The 12479-nt window shown below is 38.0% G+C and overlaps 1 long non-coding RNA gene across 1 annotated transcript; it reads left to right on the forward strand.

Moving 5' to 3' along the window:
* Positions 1-2351: 2351 nt before the first annotated feature.
* On the forward strand, positions 2352-6062 carry LOC140874983 (uncharacterized). Its single transcript, XR_012148280.1, has 2 exons — positions 2352-2868; positions 3463-6062. It is a non-coding gene; the product is annotated as an uncharacterized lncRNA (long non-coding RNA).
* The last annotated feature ends 6417 nt before the right edge of the window (positions 6063-12479 follow it).

Genomic DNA, 12479 nt, shown 5'->3' on the forward strand with positions numbered 1-12479 from the left:
TTGAATCCTTTAACCTTCAACCGTATTCGAGTCTTTATAATATTGAATGAGTTTATTTGAAAGACATCCGGCAGGTAAGGTATAAGGAAATTGTTGATTGTAATAGTAAATTACTTGATTGAGTTATTTCTATTTGATTTATATAGATGTCTTTCATACTGAGATTTATTCTCACCGGAGTTATCCGGCTGTTGTTTTGCTTGTATGTGTGCATTGCATCAGGTTGAAGAATATACGAGTCAGACTTGTCATGGAAACAAGATATTGAGAGATTAGAGTGGAGACTCGGGTGTTAGAAGAAGTTTTTGTTTTGTCAAATATGTTAGATTTGGATTCCAATGTTGAGACGTTGAAACATTGGTTGAAACTTTATTATCTTTTCATATTTTGATGTTTTTATTAAAGCTTGAGACTAGTCTTGAATCTAGATGTATATGTTGTTGCTATCTTGAAATCTAGTTGAGTTATTTTTCTAGATGCTACATGTAAACTTGAATTGGTTTATATGAAGAAATGAGACTTATCTTGTTGTAGTATCATGTGCTCTTAGTTATGAATATGCTAGTGTTATTTATGTCATTAGCTTGATATATCTTAGAGGAGTTAGCATGAACTTGTTTATATTCTCTTGGATATGATGGTGTAGCATTGGCATAAGTTGTTAGATGATCTTATAGCATGGTTAGCCTGGACAGCAACAGCAGATTCTGATTTTTTTTTTGTATAGAGCATTCTCGCTCGATCGGTGAACTTCAACCGATCGAGCGAGGAAGTGTAGATTGGCGGGCAGAAACTTGCTGAACTTGTGCTCGCTCGATCGGCTAATTGTAACCGATCGAGCGAGGCCTTGTTGTTTTAAAAAAAAAATTTTTTTTTATGCCTTGATTGCTTATTATTAATTCATGTTATTGGATTAAATGATATTATTTGATCTTGGAATTAATTCGTTATGATTTGAGAGATTAGTGCCCGAGTCCTCACAAAATATATAAAGGTATTGTTAGGTTTAAAATCACATTGATATTTTAAATGTTCTAATTTTTTTGAGTACTATATACAAATAATGAATCATAAAATTTGTATGTTTTATTTTATATTTTATAGTTTTAATTGATAAAATTAATAGTTCATTTTAAGGGGGCCTATGTTCAAAAAATTCGATTCAGGACAAAATTAAAATCTCAAGTATGACACTGCCAAGAGCTCAGCTGAACTTGTCCAAATGAACTAGACGAATGAAAGTATCGCAACTGGACAAGTCGTTCAACTGTACTAGACGATCGAGAGCGAGATTGAATCAAACAAGGAAGGCTGAATGAAGCGCAACTGGAACTTACATACTATATTCAGTCAACCAGTTTTTCAAAGACCATCAATCGAAGCTATTAACCTTTGGATAAGGATTCCCGTACACTGCTACATTCAAAATGTGAAGCCGCATTACAATATACTATTTTTCGGGAACAATGACATGGCAAAATACAAGAAAACAGTTACAATAAAACGAATACATTTGAATCAAGATAAAAATTTTCTAGGAAGCGGCCGGCTCCATAGAATTCTGCTACTATTTGTGAAATTCAATTGAAAGACATTTTCTAAGAGTTCAAGTGTTATTTTGAAGATCATATTCGAGCCGAAGAACACAAGCACACATTTTAAGTTTTATTTGATCATTGTTGGATCACTTTGTGCTCAGTGTATCGAGTTGTAACGCTTCTCGATCATTAAGATCAGTTTAGTGTAATTTGTAAAACACTATTTTAAAGAATCAGTCAAGGATTGTATTCAATTAAGGTGCTATGAGTTCTGATTTAGGCAGTGTGATAAGTCCTAAGATTGGATTGAGTTTTTAAAAATGGTTGTATATATAGATCAGAGTCTTCTAGTGGATCATTCTTTTGTAGAATAAGAGGTAATGTATGAGCAGTTGAGTCTGCGAATATCAATAAACAAAGTCTGTCTTATATACTTACTAGCATTTCATTCAATCAACTCACATAATTATCATTCAGTCGACCATCTTGTTGTTAAGTTCAATCTGTCAGTCGACTTTTTTCCGCACTATCCTAACAAAAGGTGTGGTAGTGCTTCCACCATTTTGTGGGGATGTTTCGATGCTACCTCGTTGCAAGCACTGTTTACAAGGGATCCAATTACCCAATTTGTTTTTTATTTATTTTTATTTTTTTTTGCAGTCGACATATTCAATTGAACAACATGCCATTTTTTAAATTATTATTTTTAATATATAGCCTGCCAGCTATAAAATTGTCGAGACCTGGTACAGTACTATATTATCCTCTTCCATAATTGATCCATTGCTTTTAAAATGAGGGGACACTAAATAATTACCACTTTAGATATTTTTTTTAATTATTTTTTTGTCGTAACAACTTTGTTCTATTCTACAATTGATGCGTTGCAATAACACACATTGCAAAATTTTTCCTATATATATATATTCTGATATCTTAATCTTCAGCTTCAAACAAATACTCTTTGAACAATTATCTCTCCCACATTCACAAAGAAAGACAGAAAAAATGGCTTCTTCTGTGGAATGCAACAAGTCATTTTCCAGAGATTACATGCTTCTTCAACCAGAGAAAGCTAGTATACTAGAGCTGACCAAAATATTATTGTCTAGCGATGTGGGCAAAAGGAAATTCGTGGACTGCCCCGATGGCGTCATGGGGGACGAGCCATTTCGCCATAGATGGATCATCTTCATTTCGGTGATGGCTCAGAAGCTTCTGCAGGCTGTGTCGAACCCACTGGCGGGGTTTGGCCGTTTTTTCGTGGGCTGGTTGAATTTGCTGTCGGCGAACAACGGATTCTTTGGGATGCTCGGAAATTACTTTAAAGGTTTTTGAATATATATATATATATATATATATATATATATATATATATATATATATATGTTTATTTTATTTTAGTTTTGATAACATAGATTTCTTTATGGGTAATTTATGATTCAGTCCCCAAACCTAAATCTAATTTGGTGATCAGTCCCTGTAAAAAAAAACTTTGTTTAAACTCCCTGAACCCACATGTTTTGTCAGTTCCTAGACCCAAAATCAAATTAAGAATCAGTCCCTTTCAGAAAAAAAAAAAAAAAGTTGTTTGCACTCCCTGGGCCCACTATATTTTTTCGGATAAAATTGAGTACAAAACATTAAAAATATGGTATAAATACATGATATTTGAGCACTAATTGTTCAAAATCGAGTACAAAAAATAAGATTTTGAGTATAAAATCTAAACATCTTTATTAACGTGAACTTGCAACATATGTTTGAGTACTCAAAAATCATACACGGTTCATCAAATCCATGAATATATCCGGCGCATTAGTCAAACCAAATGGCATCACTAGGAACTCGTAATTCCCATAGCGAGTACGGAATGCAGTCTTGGCTACGTCCTGATCACGGACTCTCAACTGATGATACCCAGATCTCAAGTCAATCTTGGAGTAAACTGACGTGCCCTGCAGCTGATCAAACAAGTCATCAATACGAGGCAACGGATACTTGTTCTTCACAGTGACACGATTCAGCTGCCGATAGTCAATGTACAACCGCATCGACCCATCCTTCTTCTTTACAAAAAGAACAGGAGCTCCCCAAGGAGATACACTAGGACGAATGTACCCATTGTCCAAAAGATCCTGTAGCTGATTCTTCAATTCACGCATCTCTGACGGAGCCAGACGATACGGTGCTCGAGAAATAGGTGAAGTACCCGGCATCAACTGTAACACCCGGTATTTTAAATACGTGAATTCGCATGCATAATTAGGAAATTTATTTATTTAGAATTTTAGATTATGGGTTAAATAATTATGTGGAATTATTTGTGCATGATTTAATTAATTTTTAAGCATTTAACCCATAATTGGTGATTTTATGATTTTTAGTATTTAATTGTTTTTGATCGCGTAGACGGGACCGTGGACGGACGAAATGACAGCTTTCTATCCAAATTATTTTATGAGTCTTTTTAGAGCCCAAAAATATTATTTTGAGTTTTATTTCCTCAATATTTTTAGTATTTAATTTTATATAATTTTAGGAGTCCGTTTTTATTCAAAATAAGCCAAAATAATGACTTTTTAGTATTTTTAAAATTCCCTTAATTTTTAATTTCGGGATTTATGTTTGATAGTAGATTATTTTGTATTTTTAAGAGTTTAAAATTTTACATTTTATGTATATTACTAATCTAATTAAATGATATTATCTATCTAACTAATTTTAATTATTTTAAAAACCAAAACTTAACCTAATCTACCCAACCCCTCACCCGATTACCCTCACTCAGCCAACACACCCATCCTCCATCATCTTCTTCATCAAGCCATCAGCCAAGGAGGAATCCATAGCCAACTTTTGAAGGTTTTTGGTCCGTTCGTCGTCCCGGAGCCCGTAAACGCATCTATCTTCGTCGATTTAATTATCAAGGCATGATTCTTTATTTTTTTTTTGTACCATATCAGTTATTATGTGTGTGTGTGTGCGTGAGAATCAGAATTCCTTCGAAAATTTTCAGAAACAAAACGGGATCGGTTCGGTTGTATGCATTTGTTCTTGTGTTTCTTGATCATTTTCACGTTTGGTTTGCCATGGTTGTGTCTAGGCTGTTGGTAAAGGTCTCTAGGTTGCCTAAGGTGAGTCTAGGTTCGAATGGCTCGAGTGGCTCAAGCCAAACGAGCCCAGACTTGGAGCCAAGAGGCGATCGGCCAAGGGGGGACGCAGGTTAGGGCTTCGTGGAAGGGGGCTCGGGTTCTGTGGCTCAGGGTGCATGGGGTCTAGGCATGGGCTAGGTTCGAACCACCCAGACGTGGGCTACATCTGGGCGGCGGGGCTCCGGCCAGAGGCAGCCGGAGCAGGGCGGCAGCAGCCCTAGAAGGGCTGCTGCTCATGGCCGCGGGCTGCAGGGAAGAGAGGGGGTTTGGGTTAAGGGTTAGGACTGGTTCCGGGTCGGGTCAAGGGCCTGGGTCGGGTCTGGATGGTAGTGGGTCAAGTCGGGTTGGTCCGGGTCCGGGTTAAGTTAGTCGGGCTCGAGTATTTTTATTTTTAGGTTTTAAGTTTAATTAAGTGTTTAATGGGCCTAATTAAATCTAAAAATTTGTTTGGGCTCCATTAATTATTTTGGGTTGAGTTTAAATATTTTTAGACTTAATTAAATTAATTAAGTGAGTCCACTAATTTTTATGGGCCTTGAGGCCCAAGGAAGTTATTGGGCCAGTCTTTGGGCTTTTGGGCCCATTGGGCCAGAATAAGTTGTTATTGGGTCAGGAATGTCTTATGAGGGACACACATTTTATTTAAGTGCATGCATTCATGAAATAATTTTATGCATGATTTAATGTTTAAGGTTGAGCAAAAGAAAATATTTTATGTTGGGAGTTGAAGTAGTGTGACAATTTGAGGGGGATTCGTCCCCATATGTGAACTATTGAAGGTCAGTTTACTGCCAATTTAAGAGGTGATTCGTCACCGCCACGTACGTTGATTTCCACGCTAATCAGTATTTAATGTATGATTTAGGGTTATACTATGGATACAACCATGCTATGTTAGAAAATACTTTGCTCAACAATGTATGTATTATTTATGTTATGATATTTAAGTTAATTCAAGTTATTTGATGTCAATGATATTTTTTTTAAGCATGCTCATTCATGTATAAGTTATGTATTAGTATTAAAGTGATTTAAATTAGCTTCAACCCTTGTTATGTTAGCATGTTGGGCCTCTAGGCTCACTACACTAGTATGGTGCAGGTGAGTACGTGGAGGAGGATGTAGCTCCTACCGGCGGCGAGGACGTATGAGCAGACTGGCAGTGATCCCCCGTGACCGTTGTCTGAGTCTTTATGCATGTCTCGAATTTTTAGCATGTTATATTTTAATTATTTTCAGTGGTTGTGATTTGGGATATTTTATTTAACAATTTTCAGTGCATGCAAACTTTATTTATTTTGCTTATGACAGTATTTTATTAAATGTTTGACTCAGATATTTAATTTATTAAAGGTTGCATTTTATTTAATTTATTTATTTTTAAATCTATTTATTCTGTGCATATATGTATGGGCATGTATGTACATATTTTTATTTAGTAAGTAATAAAAAAAAAATTCCGCATATTTATTTATAATTAGAGAGTTAGGGTCGTTTCATCAACTCTATGCCAAACTCGACTTCCCTAACATGAGGAAAACCCAGAATTTCATCAGAAAATACATCTGGAAATTCATCCACAATAGGAATGCTCTCTATCCCAAAACTCTCAGCGGACAAATCAACTGCATAGATAAGGTAGCCTTCCCCGCCAGACTCTAGAGCTCGACAGGCTCTCAAAGCTGATACCAAAGGCATCGGAGGTCGCGCTCCCTCATCATAGAAAAACCAGCTCTCACTCCCCTCTGGATGAATGCGTACTAATCTCTGATAGCAGTCCACTGAAGCTTGATAGGTAGTCAACATATCTATTCCCAGAATGCAATCAAAGTCGTCCATCGCCAGGACCATGAGATTCGCTAACAGAATGTTCCCTTCAAACTCTAAAGGGAAACCCATCACTAGACGCTTAGCCAAAGTAGATTGGCCCGTCGGAGTAGAAACAGACATCACTACGTCTAGTGCAATGCATGGTAACTTATGCCTCTTAACAAAACGTGCAGAAATGAAGGAATGAGATGCACCAGTGTCAATAAGTACAAGAGCAGGTATACCATAAAGCAGAAATGTACCTGCGATGACTTTCTCATTCTCCTCCACTGCCTAATCATGTCTCAGGGCAAACACCTGGCCAGAAGCTCGTGGCCTCAAATGAGAACTCCCAGCAGGCTATCCCTGTGACCTCTGCTGAACGGTGGCCTGAGAACCAGATCCTGAACCAGAACCAGAACCACCTCCCCCAGATAGTGGACAATCCCTCCGGATATGACCAGTCTCTCCACAACGGAAACAAGCTCCAGAAGCTCTACGGCACTTGTCGGATGGATGGTTCTTCCCACAGTGATCACACTTGTCCTTCTTACCGAAACGGACAATACCAGCAGAGCCAGAGGAAGAAGAAGTAGATCCAGACTTCTTGAAAGATTGGGCACGGGGACCCAAAAAAACTAGCAGGTCTTGACTGAGAGAAAAACCTATTCCGCTGAATGCTGTCCTCCGCCTGGTGACAACGGCTCACCAAACCCTCATAGGACATGTCGTCGCCAACCGCCACACGGTCATGGATCTTAGGGTTAAGGCCCTGAAGGAACAAATTATACTTCATCCCAGAGCTATCAGCAATCTCGGGGCAATAGGATAGCAGATCAAAGAACTTCTGCTGATACTCATCGATAGACATGGATCCCTGTCGCAGACTCAGTAGCTCGCCTGCCTTCGACTGTCGGAGTGCAGGAGGAAAATACAACTTCTGAAAAGCTGTGCGGAACTCGGCCCAGGTGGCCACTCCTCTCGCCGCCACAAAAGGTTCAGAAGTAAACCTCCACCACCTGCGCGCACGACCATCCAGAAGATAACCCAGGGTCTCCATCTTCTGCTCCTCGGTGCATTGGAAAGTCTGAAAAGTCGTCTCCATGCGGTCTAACCAGTTCTCCGCATCCTCCAGAGACTCACCTCCAACTAAGGGCTTAGGACCCATAGCTAAGAATCGACGCATAGTGAAATGCTCGTCGTCATGATGACGATGACGCCATTCTCGACGATGCTCTCGGTCGGCATCACCCCAACGCCCACCAATACTGCCATGAGAACTCTGGTCATCACGATCTGCCATCTACAAAAATACCTCATGATGAGACTAAATCCCAAGAATACTTTTGCATGCTCTGATACCATAAATGTAGTGACCCTTACGGGGATCACCTACTAACAGAGCTTAGGCATGCAATTAACTTAATAAAACAGATATCAGAATAAACTGCGGAAACCATAAACATTATACAATCCCAAGTAAAGGAATCTGTAATTTATCCAATTAATATACAACCAAATCGAATAGCTGTATCAACCTCAAAACAACAGAAATAAAACCTAAACGAAGCTCCAGCTGGTCAACCACTGACTAGCCCCTCTTGGATCCACCCGCCTCGTCCAATCGCAAACCTGCCCCATGGAATAGGGTGTCCAGAAACACAGAGTACGAGACGTGAGCATAAAACGCTCAGTACGAGAGTATGAGTATACATGCATGCAAAGTGAACTCCCTATAAACTCGAGGTCAAGGATCAGATAACAGAGACAGACCGGGCCCTGGTATGTATTACGCTGTGCCGTCGCTTCAGGAGGTGGCTCCCATACCATAATACAAGTGGATATGCCGGACCCAAATCGATGGAAGTCCAACCACTAACAGGATAGGGAAAAACTCTACTAACAGACATCTCGAAGGAGATACCTCAGTATGAAAATGAATGCAGCATAAATCAATGACATATAAACTATGCAGTCACATAATACATGCATACTCAATCAGGATATCTCGAACAGTACTTCCGTATCTCAAATCAGTGCAAGCTCTACCAACTCTAGGTCCACGCCTATAGTCTGCTCTACACTGCCAAATGATACTACTATCATTAAAGTGCTCTAAAAGCCTTAACTAAGCTACTGCATACTACTAAATATTTATTGGAAGCAAAAGCTATACCTTCGTCCGTCGTTAGCCATTTGCTATCGAGTGCCTCAAAACTAGGCCACAGCTCCGCTACGACGCCTGGATCGATATGCCACTTTCGGATTCCCCATGGGACGCCTAGAATTCCTTAGATCTGAGTTAGAAGGCTAAGGAATTGAGAGAGAAGAGAGGAATGGTGCACTTCAAAAATGAGCTCGGCACCCCCTATTTATAGACGGCAATCGGAGCTTCCGAACCGCGATCGAAACATCCGAACACGATCGGAACGTCCGATCCTGCCATCGGAGCTTCCGATCTTGCATTATCCGCCACGTGTCAAAATATCCCTAGTTGACTTTGGATAGGGCGATCGGAGCTTCCGATCCTGCCACACGTCATGCATGACGTAATATCGATTGGAGCTTCCGATCCTGCATCGAAGCTTCCGATCCGTCCGATACCAAATTGGTTTAATTAACACAATTAATCTCTTAATTACCAATTTCGGGTACGGGGTACTACAGTCTCTCCATCTGACTTTCTGGACTCAAAATTTCTTCCTCTTAATATCTACTTTCGTCTGAGGGAATATCCTCAAACTAGTATACTTGAATTAGATCTTGGTAATAAATCGAATTTTCAATATCTGGAGTAGATTTGAAACTCTTTATTCCCTTTCTCTCGTTTTCTGGACAATTGATCGAAATGTGACCCCTTGCTCCACATGTCCAGCAATTGAAATCTTTAAAACTTTCATTGGCTCTGGTGTGAGTTCTTCTAAAAGTTTTTCTCGTCAGGGTTCGACCCGTGCTTTGAGTTGAGTTCAATGCTTGGGATGAAATCCTATTACTTGATGGTCCATTTCTTTGTCCAGATTTGTAAGATCTGGTCTTCTGTCTGTACCATATTGTTCTTGTCTCCCAGTAACTTCTTCTACATGTTCCACTTTTGGCATATGGATAGCTCTTCCTTTTCTACCTTTGTAGGTTGCTTCCAATAATTTTTGGAAGGTCATTTTCTCTACAACATAAAGGATTATGTTTATTAATATCCCTCATCCTTTTGTAGTTCTTTTGTAAAGCTTCCAAATGACACCATTCTACCAATTTTTGTAAGACATGATGCTAATTTCCTAATTAATTGGCAAGATTTTGTAATCATTATTTTAAAGTACGAAATTAAAATAATTAATCCCAATAATTTAATCGTATATTTAAAAATATGTATTAGAAAACATCGAATTTATGACGATATGAAAATACATATTTGAATTTTACAACACAAAAATTAAATCAACCAGATCAAGTTTTAACATAGTAAAAAAAGACACAAATCATCACATGTGTACCATAAAATAGAAAGTATGTCATCAGTATTCTTTCCACGCGTCTCTCTCTCTTCTCTCCCGTAAGCTTCTTCCTCCTCAAATTCTTCACCATTTCCATCACTTTCATGGCTTCGTTTTTCCTCCATTGGTCAATGAAATCTGAAAGTAAATATACAGATGGAAAGCTCTCAACGAGAGCTATATTTTTTTACCTATTTTTCATATTTTATCGCGACTCCCGGAAACCCGTCTCCCTTTCACGCTGTTTTTCGCCACCATATGTTTCCGAAAACTCAAAATTGGTTGAGGGGTTTTGTTTCTTATGTCGTAAACTTTGATTCGAGCCCAATTAACACATTTTTATTGACAAATATTAAGGGATATTCGTCAAATAAGCATGTTAACAGTTTTTCATAGCACGTTGAACCTTGACTCCTTTGACTGCTATTTATATTGATCTGGTGAGATGTATTGAGTCATCGATGGATCGAGTGACATTATTTAGTGCACTCCTGAGATAGCACGAGGTCGAGCAGGTAGAAACCATGCCCTCGATGCTACGTGAATGATGAGCAGTGATGATATGAGGTCTGTTGCGTTCCCAGAACAAGTGGCCACTGATATTATTATGATACGTTTCGTTTGGACTCCATGTGGTATCCCTTATTTCATTGATACTTGTCATGCATTTCATTGAATTTCATTGCATCTGACTTGATTTTATTTCATGTACGATATATTTGTCGTAATTTTACTAGTTCGTCATACTGGGGTCCGACCTCTGTATTTCATTTATGCTGTGGTGGTTTGTGATTCCATAACAGGTCTTTCAAGGGGATTGGATGCTTCTGGTGGAGCGTCATCTAGTTACATCGAATGAGACGAGTTGTGGAGTATAGTTTCAAGATATATGTATATATACTACATTAAATTAGTGAGTTCTATATTTATCGGGGAGATGTCTTGTGTATTTGTAATGCTAGTTTTGATTTTGTTTTGAATTGATGTTGGTGTGTTCGAGCCTTTCTGAATCTGCATGTGTTTAGTCCTGGCCAGTGTGGCTATAGGTTGTAAATTTGTGATATGACTCTATTTTCGAGTTTAATTGTGTTGTACAGGTTTTGGGATGTCCTACTTATGGATAGGTTATGTCAAAATATTTGTATGCCCAAAACGAAAATTTTTAACCCGTTTTCACTATTTATATTAATTAATCCTGGTTGTTTGATCATTAAATGTTATTAATGACACGTGCCCTTTCAATTTTCCTTTAGGAAATGAGGATCTTTGATCCAGAGTATCTGGATTTCCTAGGACGCACTCTCTCATTAGCATTTCTCTCCAGGGACTTGGAAATTTGGAGTAAAAAAGTTTCGTTGTTGTGCTTTCTTCGACTCTTGAATTTCATTTGTATTTAGCGAATAACATAATGTATTCATCTATTAAACATATTTCTTCTAATTCAAGAATATATAGAGCTTGAGTATATTTTTCCCTATTCTCTGTATATTATTGACTATTAAAATAATCCACACATATAAATTGTGCTTAAAATATGGTGGCCATTTTTCCGGCTATTTCACTAAGGGATTCTTCGACAATGGCTATTTTTTGGTTTCTGTTGATGTCATTTCACAAGAGATATTTACCGATCCCATAAACTCATTTCTAAAAGTCTGATGCATCCTTATTTATCAGATCAAGTGTTCCTGATGCGATTCTCATAGCTGACGTCCAGTCATGTATAAGATCTTCTCTGTTTTCAAAATCCATTACATCAAGGTTAAACATGACCCCGTAAGGATGTATTGGTTCTAAAAAAAATTTCCCATAGGTTTTTTGGTGCAAGGAAATTCGGTTCCTTCTTGACCTTGTCCCTGCTGGGTGTGATTCTCCTCCCGTTATGATGTCTGTATGGTTTTCTCTCATATTTTTGTTATGGGATCCCACACTTTCTTCTCCTTGTGTAATCTGTCTTACTAGAGATTGATCACCCCTATTTGTGTTTATTTTTAGATCTAAGACCTTGAGATTTGCGAATGATTCTGCTAGGTCTTGTAGATCCTTAAGACCAATCATTTTTATAGGTGTCATTAGTTTTTCTTTTCTGAGACAGTTTTGATTGGATTGATCAATTTTTCTTCGTCAGTCAGAGGTTTTTGCACCACTTTGGCTTTTATCCTCTGATGTAAAAGAGTTTCTATAACAAATGATGGTGGTAATCTTCCTCCCATGACCGTTTGACTAGAACTAGGTTGTGTTCTAGGTTTTGGATCTTTGTTTTATATTCTTTAAAGTTTCCATAATTTTTTCTTGGTTTTTAAGGATAACTTCAATTTATTGTGGTACATAATACAGCCGATTGCCATATTTTGTATTTTATTTGGAATTTATCTAAGATCTCTCGAGATCTTAGATGAATCCGGAATAATTTCTAAGAATTTATGATTTTGAATCATAATTTACCTTAATATTATGATCGGCTTCCAACTCTTTCTAATATCTTA

Source organism: Henckelia pumila, chromosome 1, assembly GCF_033568475.1.
Source record: "Henckelia pumila isolate YLH828 chromosome 1, ASM3356847v2, whole genome shotgun sequence".
NCBI lineage: Eukaryota > Viridiplantae > Streptophyta > Magnoliopsida > Lamiales > Gesneriaceae > Henckelia > Henckelia pumila.